General features: G+C 45.9%; 1 protein-coding gene across 3 annotated transcripts in view; it reads left to right on the plus strand.

Moving 5' to 3' along the window:
* The first annotated feature begins 1,833 nt into the window (after positions 1-1,833).
* The window catches only part of trpm2 (transient receptor potential cation channel, subfamily M, member 2), a 200,612-nt gene continuing 186,114 nt past the window's right edge, over positions 1,834-16,331 (plus strand). For 2 of the 3 annotated variants that reach the window (XM_072261151.1, XM_072261152.1), the window contains exon 1: positions 14,678-14,928. The gene's annotated coding sequence lies outside the window, so the exon portion shown is untranslated. Of the gene's footprint in view, positions 1,891-14,677; positions 14,929-16,331 lie in introns of those variants that run through there. The other variant, XM_072261153.1, reaches the window with a different exon arrangement.

Raw genomic sequence — 16,331 nt, forward strand, 5'->3', positions numbered from 1 at the left:
CTAGTAATGGCACCCCTCCCCTTTTAATCCCTCCCGCTCTATCACATGAAGGAAGGTTATTGTAGATTACAGGGGTTCTTTATCAATTAGGGAAGTGGGACAAGGAGTGGCGACTGAATTTCAATACAAATAAGTGTGAGATGATGCATTTTGAAAAGTCAAACCTGCATAGGGCTTACTGTATACTGTGAATGTTCGAGATCTCGGAAGTATAATGGAACAGAAGGACCTAGGAATGCAAGTAACTTGTTTGTTGAAAGTGCCATCACAGGGTGACAGAATAGTGAAAAAGATGTTTAGCACGCTGGCCTTCATGAATCAGGGCACTGACGATAGGAGTCGGGACATTGTGGAGTAGTGTGTACAATTTTGGTTTTCTTGTTCCAGGAAAGATGTGGTTAAACTGAAAGGAATGCAGAAAAGATTTATGATGATGTTGCCAGGACTAGTGGGGTTGTGGGCTTGAGTTCTAGGGCGAGGTTGGCCAGACTAGGTCTTTATGTTTTGAAAAGGAGAATGACCTGCAACCGTATAGAAGTGTTTATGAGAGGTGTAGATAATGTGGAAGTCTATTCCAGAAGTGAGAGGACTCCAAAACTAGGGTGTATAGATTTAGGATGAAAGGGGAACAACTTGAAAGGGACCTGAGGGTGGTGATTATATGGAATGAGCTACCTGAGAAAGTGGTTGAGGCAGATACAATAGTGTCATTTAAAAAACACTTAGACAGAGGCACGCTTTATTCATTTTATACCTGTGACTGTGAGGCTAAGAACAGCTCCAATGTTGTTGATGACACCATTCATGTTCACCAAATCAAAGGGTCAAAGGTGGCGATGAGTCACTATAAAGGAGGGAGATTGAAAACCTGATGAAATGGTATCACAACAATAGCCTCTCACTCAATGTCAGCAAACCCAAAGAGCTGATTATCAACTACAGAAGGCAGAAACTGGACGACCATTAGGGGATCAGAGCTAGAGAGGGTCAGTAAATTCCTTGGTTTTATCACCTCAGAGGATCTCACCTGGGACCAGCATGTAAGTGCCATTACAAAGACCTGCACCTGAACTTCCTTAGAAGTTTGTGTAGATTCAGCATGTCATCTAAAACTTTGAAAAACTTCTATTGATGCACAGTGGAGAGTATTCTGACTGGTTGCATCATGACCTGGTATGGAAACACTAATGCCCATGAATGGCAAAGCCTACCAAAAGTGATGGATACAGCCCAGTCCATCACAGGAAAATCTGTCCCCACAAATGAGCACATCTACAAGGAGTACTGCCATAGGAAAGCAGCATCCATCATCAAGGACCCCAACCATCCGAGCTATGCTCTCTTCTCACCATCAGGAAGCAGGTAAGGGAGCCTTAAGTCCCACACCACTAGGTTCATGAACAGTTATTACCCTTCTACCATCAGGCTCCTGAACCAGAGTGGATAACTCCACTCACCTCAACAATGAATTGATTCCACAAACTATAGTCTCACTTTCAGTATTTATTTATTTATTTGGGTCCCTTCTTGGTCAGGATTGACCATGGATGTTGCATCCTAGCTGCCTACCAGATATACAAACAAGGGCAGTACAAGTAGGCTGTCCCTCCCCATGCAGCTGACGAATCCAAAGGAAGGGCAGAGATTGATACAGTTCTACACAAGCAGTGTTGAAATCAACATCACGCTGCCTTAGGGACTCCAGCTCTGGATATTTCCTTGGGGTTTACTCTTGAAGCCTTCTTCATGAGTGGGCATAGCCGAAAGGCGGTGCAGGTTTGATCATGATTTTCCTTCTCCTAGCTGACGAGCCTCATCTGCCCGAAGCAACTACCTTAAGGAACCGTTATTATTTTAATTTTTTCTCAGCTCAAGCTGATAAAACCTGAGGTATGGGCATGGTCAAGCACTCTCATTTCTCAGTTGCTGGGAACTTTCAGACTATAGTAGTGGTGTTTAATATTGTGGCTTTCTGGAGATTTACCGAACTATTGCTGTGTAGCCCTAATTGTGAAACTTTGTGTAGTGATTTTGGAACAATACCAGTTGTAGATATTACTATTGGGACATATTACTGTTCATGTTCCATAGTCCTTCAAGTCCCTCTTAATTTAGCAGATTTCTAGTGTTTTTCACTTATTGATTTCTTAATGTTATGTGTGTTTGGAAAGGCTATATCTATTAAGTAAATTGTTCTTGCTTGTTGTTCCTGTAATATTACATCTGGATAGTTATTCTGGATTGTTCTATCTGTAATAATGGATCAGTCATAATACAAGTTGTAGGACTTGGACTCTAAAACCAAATCAGCCTTGCATTTATACTAATTAGTTTTTATTTTAAGGCAAGATTTTGGTGAATGATGTTTGCCACTTGATTGTGCCTGTGTAAGTAATCGGATTGACAAATAAACTTATTTGTCATATTTCCTCTTTTATTCAAACAACTTCCTCTTTTAAATCAGCATACTTCTGGTGTTTTTGTCAACTATTATGTGTGTTTCGAATAGCTACATGTATTAAGTAAGTTGCTCTTGCTTATTTATCCTATACTGTTAGATCCGGACTGTTATTATGGATTGTCCTATCTGTATAATCGATCAGTTATAATATAATTTATAGGACTCTGTCTGTAAAACTGGATCAGGCATGTATTTATAGTAAGGTATGGTATTGTTTTATGAGTTTGGAGTTTAAAGCAAGATTTTGGTGAATGGTGTTTGCCACCTGATGGTCTAGATGGGCTGAAGGGCCTATTTCTCTGCTGTACTGTTCAATACCTCTATGTCTTTATCTGAAACTAGGGATAATTGGGACACTTGGGTGTCTGGGATCGGGAATTCCTGGGCCTGGGACACTGGGTATGTCTGGGACACAAGGGGTGTCTGGGACTGGAGACATCTGGGATACTTGAGGTGTCTGGGATGGGGGATGTTGGAGATATATGAGCCTGGGACACAGAGCAACTGGGAATCATGATGTCTGGGACTGGGTCACAGGGTTGTCTAGGACAAGAAACGACTGGCACTGTGATACAGGGGAACAGACATGAGGCATCTCCGGGACTGGGACAGTTTGATTATTTCTGACTGGGGCATGGAGTATGTCTGAACTGGGGGCATCAGAGACTGGGATGAGGGATGTCTAGAACTAGAACACCTAGGATATCTGGGACTGTAACACTAGGGTCATCTGGGATACTGGGGGCGCTTTTGACAGGGAATGTGTTCCCGGGGATATCTGGGAATTGGGATGTCTGGTTCTGGCACACTGGGATTGTCTCAGACACTGAGTCTGATGCTCCAAAGAGGTTGGGGCACATGATGTCTAAGACACACAAACTAGCAACATCTAGGACACTGACATCATCAGGGACTGGGGCACCGGGATGTCTGGAACAGGGAATGTCTGACACTCTGACACTGGGGATGTCTGGGACTGGAGAGCTCTGGGACTTGAACATGAAGGACATCTGGGACTAGGACAGGTGGTGACTGGGATTTGGACTCTGGGGATGTCTGGGACACGGGTGTCTGGAACAGAGAATGTCTGGCACTCTGACATGTTTGGGAATGGGCAAGTCTTATTGTAGTGCACTAAGGATATCTATGACACTGGCTATATCTGGAACATGGAAAATGAAGGCATGTGGGACTGGGAGATTAAGGTCATCTGGAACACTTGTGAGGTCTGTGTCTGGTGTACTGAGGATGTATGGAACTAAGGCACTGGGAACACCTGGAGCTTGGGCACTGGTGCATTGTGAATATTTTGACTTGTACCTGAGGGACGTCTGAGAATGGGACAACTTGCCCTCATATTTCCTTGTGCAATTGGATCCTGGATTTCCACAATTGTAGACTCCAATCAGTTCAGATTGGTGTAGCACCTGTGTAGTGCTTGTCTTATCTCATATGACTGGTCATCACTTTATGAGAAAGATCAAATTACATTGTTCTACACTAGGTGCAAGTAGACCATCAGAAGCTCTAGATATCGGAAGGAGGCATTGAATAGAAAACTCACACTTCTGGACATAAGTTTTGTCTATTTTTAAAAAAAGACAAGAGATACAAAATATTTGAGTAAGAACAATTCAGAATTCCAACATTCTGTTGAAGTTCCAAATCTCAGGCATCAAACAAAAAACAAATTCTCTAACTAATTAGATCTAGTGTTATTCCCTATTTAAAGGTTTACAGACTAAACTTTGTTTTTTATTTATCCCTAGCTAAATAGAAAACTAATTGAATTCCTATCCTTAAGTATTATGGTTAACCTCAATTTCAGTTCCAGGTCAGTATGTCTACAAATTCAAATTCGAAAATTATATATCTATACAGCATAACTCCTTTCACAGCAATTCTCTAACATCACAACTTTTAAACAAAGTAAATCTCATTCAGTAACTTATCAAAGTTTTTGGAAAAATAATCAGTTCTTGCAGGAAATCAAATTCAGATCCTTCGAATAAAAATAAACTTATACATCCAACTGTATTAAAATCCTCTACGTCAATAAATATTGCGTTCCCGCACTGGTTCTTCGATCTTGGGTGGCTCGTCATCTTGTTTCTTGTTTCATTGGATGAAATAGTTGACCATCCACAGAAAATTGATTCACAAACTTATACAAAAAAAAACTGACCAAACCCTTGATATAATTTAACAGAACTAATTCGCAGTTTTACGTTCGAGATCTTGGACACTCGTCTCTGCTGATATTGTCTCATTACAGCTGCTGCTTGTTAGACAATAGACAATAGGTGCAGGAGTAGGCCATTCAGCCCTTTGAGCCAGCACCGCCATTCACTGTGATCATGGCTGATCATCCACAATCAGTATCCAGTTCCTGCCTTATCCCCATAACCCTTGATTCCGCTATCTTTAAGAGCTCTATCCATCTCTTTCTTGAAAGCATCCAGAGACTTGGCCTCCACAACCTTCTGGGGCAGAGCATTCCATATATCCACCACTCTCTGGGTGAAATAGTTTTTCCTCAACTCTGTTCTAAATGGCCTACCCCTTATTCTTTAACTGTGGCCTCTGGTTCTGGACTCACCCATCAGCGGGAACATGCTTCCTGCCTCCAGCGTGTCCAATCCCTTAATAATCTTATATGTTTCAATACGATCCCCTCTCAGCCTTCTAAATTCCAGAGTATACAAGCCCAATCGCTCCAATCTTTCAACATATGACAGTCCCACCATCCCGGGAATTAACGTTGTGAACCTACACTGCACTTCCTCAATAGCAAGAATGTCCTTCCTCAAATTTGGAGACCAAAACTGCACACAGTACTCCAGGTATGGTCTCACCAGGGCCCTGTACAGCTGCAGAAGGACCTCTTTGCTCTTATACTCAATTCCCCTTGTTATGAAGGCCAGCATGCCATTAGCTTTCTTCACTGCCTGCTGTACTTGCATGCTTGCTTTCAGTGACTGACGTACAAGAACACCTAGATCTCGTTGTGCTTCCCCTTTTCCTAACTTGACTCCATTTAGATAATAATCTGCCTTCCCGTTCTTACCACCAAAGTGAATAACCTCATATTTATCCACATTAAACTGCATCTGCCCACTCACCCAGCCTGTCCAAGTCACCCTGCATTCTCATAACATCCTCCTCACAGTTCACACTGCCACCCAGCTTTGTGTCATCGGCAAATTTGCTAATGTTACTTTTAATTCCCTCATCTAAATCATTAATATATATTGTAAACAGCTGCGGTCCCAGCACTGATCCCTGCGGTACCCCACTGGTCACTGCCTGCCATTCCGAAAGGGACCCATTAATCGCTACTCTTTGTTTTCTGTCAGCCAGCCAATTTTCAATCCATGTCAGTACTCTGCCCCAAATACCATGTGCCCTAATTTTGCCCACTAATCTCCTATGTGGGACTTTATCAAAGGCTTTCTGAAAGTCCAGGTACACTACATCCACTGGCTCTCCCTTGTCCATTTTCATAGTTACATCCTCAAAAAATTCCAGAAGATTAGTCAAGCACGATTTCCCCTTCGTAAATCCATGCTGACTCGGACCGATCTTGTTACTGCTATCCAGATGTGTTGTAATTTCATGTTTTATAATTGACTCCAGCATCTTTCCCACCACCGACGTCAGGCTAACCGGTCTATAATTCCCTGTTTTCTCTCTTCCTCCCTTCTTGAAGAGAGGGGCAACATTAGCCACTCTCCAATCCACAGGAACTGATCCTGAATCTATAGAACATTGGAAAATGATTACCAATGCATCCACAATTCCTCAAGCCACCTCCTTAAGTACCCTGGGATGCAGACCATCAGGTCCCGGGGACTTATCAGCCTTCAGACCCAACAGCCTATCCAACACCATTTCCTGCCTAATATAAATTTCCTTCAATTCATCCATTACCCTAGGTCCTTTGGCCACTATTATATCTGGGAGATTGTTTGTGTCTTCCCTAGTGAAGATAGATCCAAAGTACCTGTTCAACTTGTCTGCCATTTCCTTGTTCCCCATAATAAATTCACCGGCTTCCGTCTTCAAGGGCCCAATTTTGGTCTTAACTATTTTTTTCCTTTTCACATACCTAAAGAAGCTTTTACTATCCTCCTTTATATTCTTGGCTAGTTTACCTCCGTACCTCATTTTTTCTCCACGTATTGCCTTTTTAGTTACCTTCTGTTGCTCTTTAAAAGTTTCCCAATTCTCCGGTTTCCCACTCGTCTTTGCTATGTTATACTTCTCTTTTATTTTTATACTGTCCATTTCTTCCCTTGTCAGCCACGGCCTCCCCTTACTCCCCTTAGGATCTTTCTTCCTCTTTGGAATGAACTGATCCTGCACCTTCCGCATTATCCCCAGAAACACTTGCCATTGCTGTTCCACTGTCATCCCTGCTAGGGTATTGTTCCATTGAACTTTGGCCAGCTCTTCCCTCATAGCACCACAGTTCCCTTTGTTCAACTGTAATACTGATACTTCCGAGTTTCCCTTCTCCCTCTCAAATTGTAGATTAAAACTTATCATATTATGGTCACTACCTCCTAATGGCTCCTTTACTTCGAGGTCCCTGATCAAATCTGGTTCATTGCACAACACTAAACCTAGAATTGCATTCTCTCTGGTAGGCTCCAGTACAAGCTGTTCTGTTATAGCTATAGCTTCAATAAATCTTTTATCGCTATCGTCTCTCCTCCAGGGGTTTTCAAGAAAGGAGGGTAGAGATGCTCTCTACGAATTCCACTTTTACCAGTTTTATATCTTTAGTATCTAATAGTTTGCTGTGTTTCTCTTGCTTTCCCACGCAGTGTCAGCCACACAGCCATGCCTCGTTCTCGCATAGCATCCCCCCCACCCCCCACAAGTTCTTTATTTTAATTTGGTGAACCTCATCTTTATCCCTCCACAGGTGGAGCTTTCTAATGTTACATCTTTAGGTTTAATTTACCTGGATTACATTGGCAAGAACATCTCCTCCACAATTTCCATCAGCACAGGTGCACCATAAGACTTTGTGCTCAGCCCCCTGCTCCACTTGCTTTACACTTATGACTGTGTGGCTAAGCATGATTCCTATATCATATTCCAGTTTGCTGATGACTCCCCTGCCACAGGCTGAATCAAATATGGTGATGAATCAGCAGATATAGGAGGGAGATTGTAAAAACAACCTGTTACTCATTGTGAGTAAGACCAAGAAGCTAATTATAAACTTCAGGAGAAGGAAACCAGAGGTCCATGAACTAGTCCTCTTCGGAGAATCAGTGTTGGAGAGGGTTACTGACTTTAAATTCCTAGGTGTTGTTATTTCAGAGAACCTGTCCTGGGTCCAGCACATAAGTGCAATTACAAAGAAAGCACATCAGCGGCTCTTCAACCTTAGGACTTTGCGGAGATTCAGCATGACTTCTAAAACTTTGACAAACTTTTATAGTTGTGTGGTAGAGAGTATATTCATTGGCTGCATTACAGTCTGGTATGGAAGCACCAATATCTTTAAACAGAAAATCCTACAAAAAGTATTATGGCCAAGTCAATCATGAGTAAAGCTCTCCCAAACATTGATCACATCTACATGAAACGCTGTGGCAAGAAAGTAGCATCCATCATCAGGGACCCGTGCCACCCAGAACATGATCTCTTATTGCTACTGCCATCAGGAAGAAAGTACTAGAGGCTCAAGACTCACAACACCAAGTTCAGGTCACTAACCATTAACCATCAAGCTGTTGAACCAAAGGGGATAACTTCACTCAGCTTTACTTGTCCATCATTGAAATGTCCCCATGAGCAATGGACTCTCTTTCAAGGACAATTCATCTCATGTTCTTGATATTTATTGTTTTTTAATCATTATTATTATTTCTTTTGTTTATACACAGTTTGCTGTCTTCTGCACTTTTGGTGGTCTGTCATTGACTCAGTTATGTTTATTATTCTATAGATTTATTGAGAATGCCCACAAGGAAATAAATTGCAGGATTGTATATAGTGATATATACTGTATGTATTTGGATAATAAAATTTACTTTGAACTTTGAGTATGGCATGACGGATGTTTGGGACTGGGATTGATGGTGTCTGAGATTGGGACACCTGGGGCTATTTGGGACAGTGGGGGTGTCTGGGACCGAGGATGTCTATGACTGGCATACAGGAATATCTTGTCTTACCTTGACTGGAATTTGAGGCACATCTGGGACTGGGACATGAGGGATTTCTGAAACCAGGACACTGAGGTCATCTGGGACAGAGTCACTGGGGTATCTGGGACTGGGGCGCTTGGTGACATCTGTGTATAGACCACAGGGATGTCTGGGAATAAGGACATCTGTGATTGGTGCACTGGGGATGCCTGGGCCAGGGACACTGGGAATGTCTGAAACTGGGGTTTGGGGTTATCTGGCACTGAGACACTGTGCACATCAGTGAACTAGTACACTGAGGACTGCTGGGACTAGGACACTGGGAGTGCCTCGGACTGTAACATTATTGTCTGGGACTGTGGCACTGGTGACATCTGGGGCATGGGTGGTATCTTGGACAGGGACTATCTGAAAATATGATCTTGGGGACTTTATTGAATGAGGATCTGGGACTGGGACACTGGAGAATGTCCCAGTTTGTAAGTTGATGGAAAAGATCCTGAGAGGCAGAATTTATGAACATTTGGAGAGGAATAATATGATTAAGAATAGTCAGTCTGGCTTTGTCAAAGTCAGGTTGTGCCTTATGAGCCTGATTGAATTTCTTGAGGATGTGACTAAACACATTGATGAAGGTAGAGCAGTAGATGTAGTGTATATAGATTTCAGCAAGGCATTTGTTAAGGTACCCCATGTAAGACTTATTGAAAAAGTAAGCAGGCAGGGGATCCAAAGGGACATTGTTTTGTGGATCCAGAACTGGCTAGTCCACAGAAGGCAAAGAGTGGTTGTAGATGGGTCATATTCTGCATGGAGGTTGGTGACAAGTGGTGTGCCTCAGGAATCTGTTCTGGGAATCCTACTCTTCGTGGTTTTTATAAATGACCTGGATGAGGAAGTGGAGGGATGGGTTAGTAAATTTGTTGATGACACAAAGGTTGGGGGTGTTGTGGATAGTGTGGAGGGCTGTCAGAAGTTACAGCAGGACATTGATAGGATGGAAAACTGGATTGAGAGGCGGCAGATGGAGTTCAAACCAGATAAGTGTGAGGTGGTTCATTTTGGTAGGTCAAGTATGATGGCAGAATATAGTATTAATAGTAAGACTCCTGGCGGTGTGGAGGATCAGAGGGGTCTTGTGGTTCGAGTCCATAGGACACTCAAATCTGCTGTGCAGTTTGACTCTGTGGTTAAGAGGGCATACAGTGCATTGACCTTCATCAACAATGGGATTGAGTTTAAGAGCCAAGAGGTAATGTTACAGCCATGTAGGACCCTGGTCAGACCCCACTTGGAGTACTGTGCTCATTTCTGGTCACCTCACTACAGGAAGGATATGGAAACTAAAGGAAGGGTATAGAGGAGATTTACAAGGATGTTGTCTGGATTGGGGAGCATGCCGTATGAGAATAGGTTGAGTAAACTTGGCTTTTTCTCCTTGGAACAGCGGAGAATGAGAGGTGACCTGATGGAGGTGTATAAAATGATGAGAGGCATTGATCATGTGGCTAGTCAGAGGCTTTTTCCCAGGGCTGAAATGTCTAACACAAGAGGTCACAGTTTTAAGGTGCTTGAAAGTAGGTACGGAGGAGATGTAGGGTTAAGTTTTTTACACAGAGAGTGGTGACAAGTGCGTGCAATGGGCTGCCGGTGATGGTGGTGGAAGTTGATACCATAGGATCTTTTAAGAGACTCCTGGATAGGTACATGGAGTTCAGAAAAATAAGGGCTATGGGTAACCCTAGGTAATTTCTAAAATAAGTACATGTTCGGCACAGCATTGTGGGCCAAAGGGCCTGTATGGTGCTGTAGGTTTTCTATGTTCAAAGTTTCTGTGTTTCTAATGTCTAGGGCTAGATTTATCTGAGTCACTGGCACTGGGATGATAGATGCCTGGGACTGGAGATATCTAGAACCGTTTGGGTTTGGGACACTGGAGACATCTGGGATACTGGGAACTTCTTGGACTGGCACACCGGAGAGGTCTGGACCTGGGGCATCATGGATATCTGAGACTGGGTCATTGCTTGTTTCTAGAACCCTGGCACCAAGCCCATCTGTTTTGGGGGGCTATAAAGACATGTTTCAGCGACACTGTGGTCATCTGGGTCTAGGACACAGTGGTACCTTGAATCTCCTATTTCTACTTCCTTCCCCTTCTGTCACAGTCCACATTCACAATGCCTCTGGATGCAAAGAACAAGCAGCTGGTATGCAGCTTTAAACAATAATCCATCTGCAGTCATTCCAAATGCAAAGTGAATGGAAATGGAAATCAATACTCCTCAGGGATGAACTTGCCTTTAAGTGTTCTGGCTGAGTAGCCAATAGGCTTGCTGTTTCCTGGAGGCCCTTGGGGCGCCGCACACCAGCAGACACTTCCAGTCAGACAGGCAGAAGCTATGAGACTGCTCTCTCCCAGTCTCTGCCCGACCTGGCCCCTCCTGTAAGTGCAGCTCAGGACTGAGGGATGGGCAGGCATCTCAGGATATACACTGGGGTACTGCTGAAAGGTAAGTGTCAGATGCTGGTACCCAGTGTCTCTGTACACTGGAATACATTTGCTGGGGTGCCAGCAGCTCTGAGAACACGGCTGGGACTGCAGCTGCACTGCTGTCCTCCCCGGGCTATGCTCCGGGACTCATGGAGAGAAGACCAGGGCAGCTGACAGGCACAGTCTTGGAGCAAAGTAGCAGGAACATGGTGATGGACGGGAAGGGGATGGAAGGGGCAGAGGTCTGGAGGATGGGAATGTGGGTTGGGAATCACACCAGATGGAAATAACTACCAGGACAGGGACAGAATGACCTCGGTTCGCTTGCATGTTGGTCCAGCGTCTGGGGAAAGGAAAGGTGGAGGGGAGAGGGTATTGGGAATGTCTGTTTGCATGAGGTAGTATGCAGGGTGCAGGAGAGGGTGTGTGGACATAGGGTTAGATGCAAGGGTGTAGGGAAGGTGTGGGGATGGGTGGGGAGGTTGTGGGGTATGAGGAAAGGTATTGGGATGTAGGGAGGATGTGAAAATATGGGGGGGTTGTTAGAATGTTGGGAGGGAGTGAAGGATAAGGGGGAATGTGTATCTGAGGGTGTCGACAAGGCTGGTCATGTGCATGGAAAGGTGCGGGACTGTGGATCAGTGTGTGATGTAGTTGGGGAGGGTGTGTGATGTCAGGAAGGGAGTGAGAGTGAAGGAGAGTGACTGAGGGCAACATAGGCAGGAGTGAAGGTGAACGATTGGATGACACAGCTGAAATGACTGATCTGGGTTCAATTCCCACTGTTGTAAGGGGTTTGTTCTGTGTGTGTTTCATCCTGGCGCCGTGATTTCCTCCCACAGTCCAAAGGGCAGGGTTTATGGGGTTAGTGAGCTGTGGGCATGCCATGTTGGTGCCAGAAGTGTGGCGACACTGGCAGGCTGCCCCCAGCATATTTCGAGTGCGTTGACCATTAGTGCAAATGAAACATTCCGCTCTAAGTTTCAAAGTACACGTGACAAACAAAGCTGATCTCTCTAAATGAGTGAAGGTCAAAGTGAAGTCAGTGGGGATGGAATGGATGGAGCAGCATTCGGTCAGAAAGTGTAGAGGTGAAAAGCAGAGCGAACATGTCAGGGGAGAGAAAGAGAATGGAATGAGGAGAGAGGCGATAGAGTGAGGGTGAAGTGTAGGGAGTGAAGCTGAAATGGAGGGAGTGAGGGTGAAGTGGAGGGAATAGCAGGTAAGTGAAGAAGGGGAGGATACAAAGTTGAAGGGAGTGGAGGGAGTAGTTGTGTAAGAATCAGAATGGGAGCAAAGAGGAATGAAAGCACAGAAAATAAACTTTAAAGGAGTGACGATGAAGCAGAGGTTGCAGGGGAGGTAGTGATAGTGACAGGGAGATGTTAACCTGCAGTTGGCCATTGGGATGGAGGCCAATGCCTGGCTGAATCGTAGGCAGTGGGGATCAGGGTGTATGGAGGAAATGAAGGGAAATGATGAGAGAGTGAGAGTGAAAGTGCACAGTGTTAATGTGAAGAGGAGGGCAATGGTGAGATGTGATACTGGGGCAAAGTGTGGGTGCTGAAGGTGAAGGGGAAGAGAAGTTGAAGAAGAGGGAATGAAAGGTACAGGGAGTGAACTTGCTTCAAATGGAGTTGGAGTTCGAGGTTCCCGGTGCAGCCTCCTCTACATCGGTGAGAACCAACACTGATTGGGGTACGCTTCATCAAATCCCTTCACTCTGTCCACAACAGGCAGGATTGCCCGGTGGCTAAACATTTTAATTCCACTCCCCATTCCCATTCTAACACGTCAGTCCATGGCCTCCTCTACTGCTACAAAGACAGCACTCTCAGGCTGGAGAAACTGAAGCTCATATTCTGTCTGAGTTGTCTCCAACTTGACAGCACGAACACCAACTTTACTGAGCTGGTAAATTCTGCCCCCTTCCTCTTCTTCCCTCTTTTGGCTCCCCTCCTACCTCATCTCATCTCCCCACCTTTCTCTCCTTCAGTACCTCTCCTCCTTCCCTCTTCCCAGAGTCCACTCTCCACTCCTATCAGATCCCTTCTTCTTCAGCCCTTTACTTTTTCCACCTATCGCCTCCCAGCTTCTCACATCATCCACACCCCACCTACTTTGCCCCTCATTTGGCTTCACTTATCACCTTCCAACTTGTACACCTTCCCCTCCCTCCACCTTCTTATTCTGGCTTCTTCCCCCCTTCATTTCCAGTCTTGATGAAGGGTCCCAGACTGAAACGTCGACTGCTTATTCCCCTCCGTAGATGCTGCCCGACTTGCTGAGTTCCTCCAGCATTCTGTGTGTGCTACCCTGGGGATTTAAGGTCAATGTTTTGGAAATGAGAGGGAGCAGGAGGAAATGGGACAAATAGGAGGGGTGAAGGTGGAAGAGGGAATGAGGATGAAGGAATAGCGGTGAAAGGGGAAAGCGGATGGGATGAAGATGGATGAATTAAGGGTGAAAATCAATGGAATGCAGATGAAAGGGAGAGAGGATGGTGAATACCAGGTGTTGGGGTAAAAGGGAAAGAGTGCAGGGAAAGTGACCATTAGACTTAAGCATTCCTATCCACACCTGCCTCCTCCTCCCTCACCTCATACCCTTCTTCACTTCCTCTCTCCCTCTGCCTCACTTCACTCCCTCCCAAAATCCCTCTCTCCCACTCTACCCACTCATTCATTTCTCACCTCCATCCTCCTTCCTTCTGACTCACAACAACCTCTCTCTCCCTCAAACCACTCCACTCATCCATCCCCTCATGCGCCTCCTTCCTTCCTCACCTCACAACCCCTCCTCCCTCCCCTCCTTCTTCATTCCCTCACCCCCACACCCTCTCCACACCAGGATTTCCTCCCCTCACACACATCTCCTTCACCCTCCCCTCACTCCCACACTGCCCTTCTCCCTCCCCTCTCATCTGCTCTTTCTCTTTCCCATAATCCACCACCCTTCTCCATCCGTTCCCCCTCCCCCTCCCTACAATTTACTCCCCTTTTACCCCCACCCCATCCCCTCTTTGCTTCTCCCCCTCTCCCCTCCCCTTCCTCCTTCTCCCTCTTCCCCTCCCAGCTCTTCTTTTTCCTCCCCTCCCCATATGCCTCCTTGCAAACCTCCTCTCCCTCCCTTCACAACACTCCATTTCTCCCTCATCTCACACTCTCCTCCATCTCCCTGCACCTCCACCTCCACTCAAGCTGCTCTCCTTCTTCTCTCGCTTCACTCTGCTCCCCTCCTTCCCCTCACACCCTTCTCCCTCTTCCTCCCTCCACACTGCTCCCCATCGCCCTCCCCTCTTTTCATATTTCCTTATCCCCTGTCCATCTCCTCTTCCCTTCATTCCCTCCCACCCCTGCCCTTTCCCCTCCCATCACCACCTTCCTCTCGAAGGGCAGCGAGTACTGGGAGGGAGTGTGCGGGAATATGTGAGAGAGAGCTCCAGATGTATATACCACCTATTCCGTCACTGCGGGAATTTACCCAGTGCAGCATGTGAAACTGTCGCAAATGTGCTCCGGTCCGGCCGGCCCGCCCCAATCGCTGCGCCAAGGCGAAGGTCTATTTCCAGGACCGTGAACTTCTCTGACTTGCGCGCTCCCAAAGAGGGACATTCCCGGAACATTCTGGCGACGTAACTTGGTCGTGTTCCTTCAGTAAATGGTTCAATGTCAGTTTACCGGGTTAAGCAGGGCGAGCGGCGGGGTTGCTTTGGATAGCTGCGGACCTAGAGCGCTTCTTCATCCCGGCTGCAGACAAAGTGGCTTTCCAGTGAGACCTGTTATGTGACCGAGGAACTCCGAACGGTGAGTAACCTCCGGGCGGGCATTGTATTAGGGGTGATCATCAAAGGTAATACGCAGGTTAACTTTGGACTTGGCCTCCGCCGGAGATAGCGTGAAAGCGGCTGCACTGCCATTGAAGATTTTAAAGTGGAACGTCTGGGGCCAGCAAAGCACCTGCCCGGGATAACTGGGTTTAGTGTGTTCACTCAAGGACAGTCAGTACCCAGACAACCCTTAGAACCACATAGTGGAGCTGCAGACAGAGATAATGTTTCTGGAGTATCCAGCGACCCGAGGGACCTCACGCTCACAGATACTGGCATTGCCCCGCTGTGGATCGCCAGGGTCTCCCGAACTGAACCTGGTTATCAGATACCATCGGCGTCAATAGCTCCTTAGCAAAGCCCAGTCCACAGGATTACTACGGCGAATAGGAAACGCGCGGGAAAAAAAGCGCTGGGTCCCTTCTCCAGGTTACACTAGGGGCAACTGATCTGAGGCATTTAGCGGCGGTGAGGTGTCTGACAGATACAGTGATGAGTGGCATCCTTCTAGGCACTGTGCCCAGTATTCACTGCGCAGACAAATGAACATCCGTGTCCGACCCGGGGGAGAGGGAGCAACTCCCACCCACTCCCCGGAAAAATCAGGGATAGACAGGCTAGTCCATGCCAAAGCCCATTCTAGCCCAACAACTGCCTCCGTCTTTCCATGGCTCTGTTACACCACGGAGTGTCGTAGTCCACACGTGGCACCTGCCGAAGCATGAACCAACAACTGCCACGGCACTCAATGGCCATTGAATTAGGTGCACTTGTACACCTGCTCGTTAATGCAAATATCTAATCACGTGGCAGCAACTCAATGTATAAAAGCATGCAGACAGAGAACATAGAACATAGAAATCTACAGCACGTTACAGGCCCTTCGGCCCACAATGTTGTGCTACCCGTATAACTTACTGTAGAAACTGCATAGAATTTCCCTACAGCATAACCCTCTATTTTTCTAAGCTCAATGTACCTATCTAAGAATCTCTTAAAAGACCCTTTTGTATTGGCCTCTACCACCATCACTGGCAGTGCATTCCATGCACCCACTACTCTCTGTGTGAAAAACTTACCCCTGAAATCCCTTGTGTACGTACTTCCAAGCATGTTAAAACTATGCCCCCTCGTGTTAGCCATTTCAGCCCTGGGAAAAAAACCTCTGGCTATCTACACATTCAATGCACCTCTCATCCTCCGTTGCTCCAAGGAGAAAAAGCCAAGTTCACTGAATTTATTCTCATGAGGCCAGCTCTCCAATCCAGACAGCATATTTGTAAATCTCCTCTGCACTCTCTCCATAGTATCCACATCTTTCCTGTAGTGAGTTGACCAGAACTGAACTAAGGAGACTAACTAAGGTTTTATATAGCTATA

The sequence above is a fragment of the Mobula birostris genome, chromosome 6 (assembly GCF_030028105.1).
Source record: "Mobula birostris isolate sMobBir1 chromosome 6, sMobBir1.hap1, whole genome shotgun sequence".
NCBI lineage: Eukaryota > Metazoa > Chordata > Chondrichthyes > Myliobatiformes > Myliobatidae > Mobula > Mobula birostris.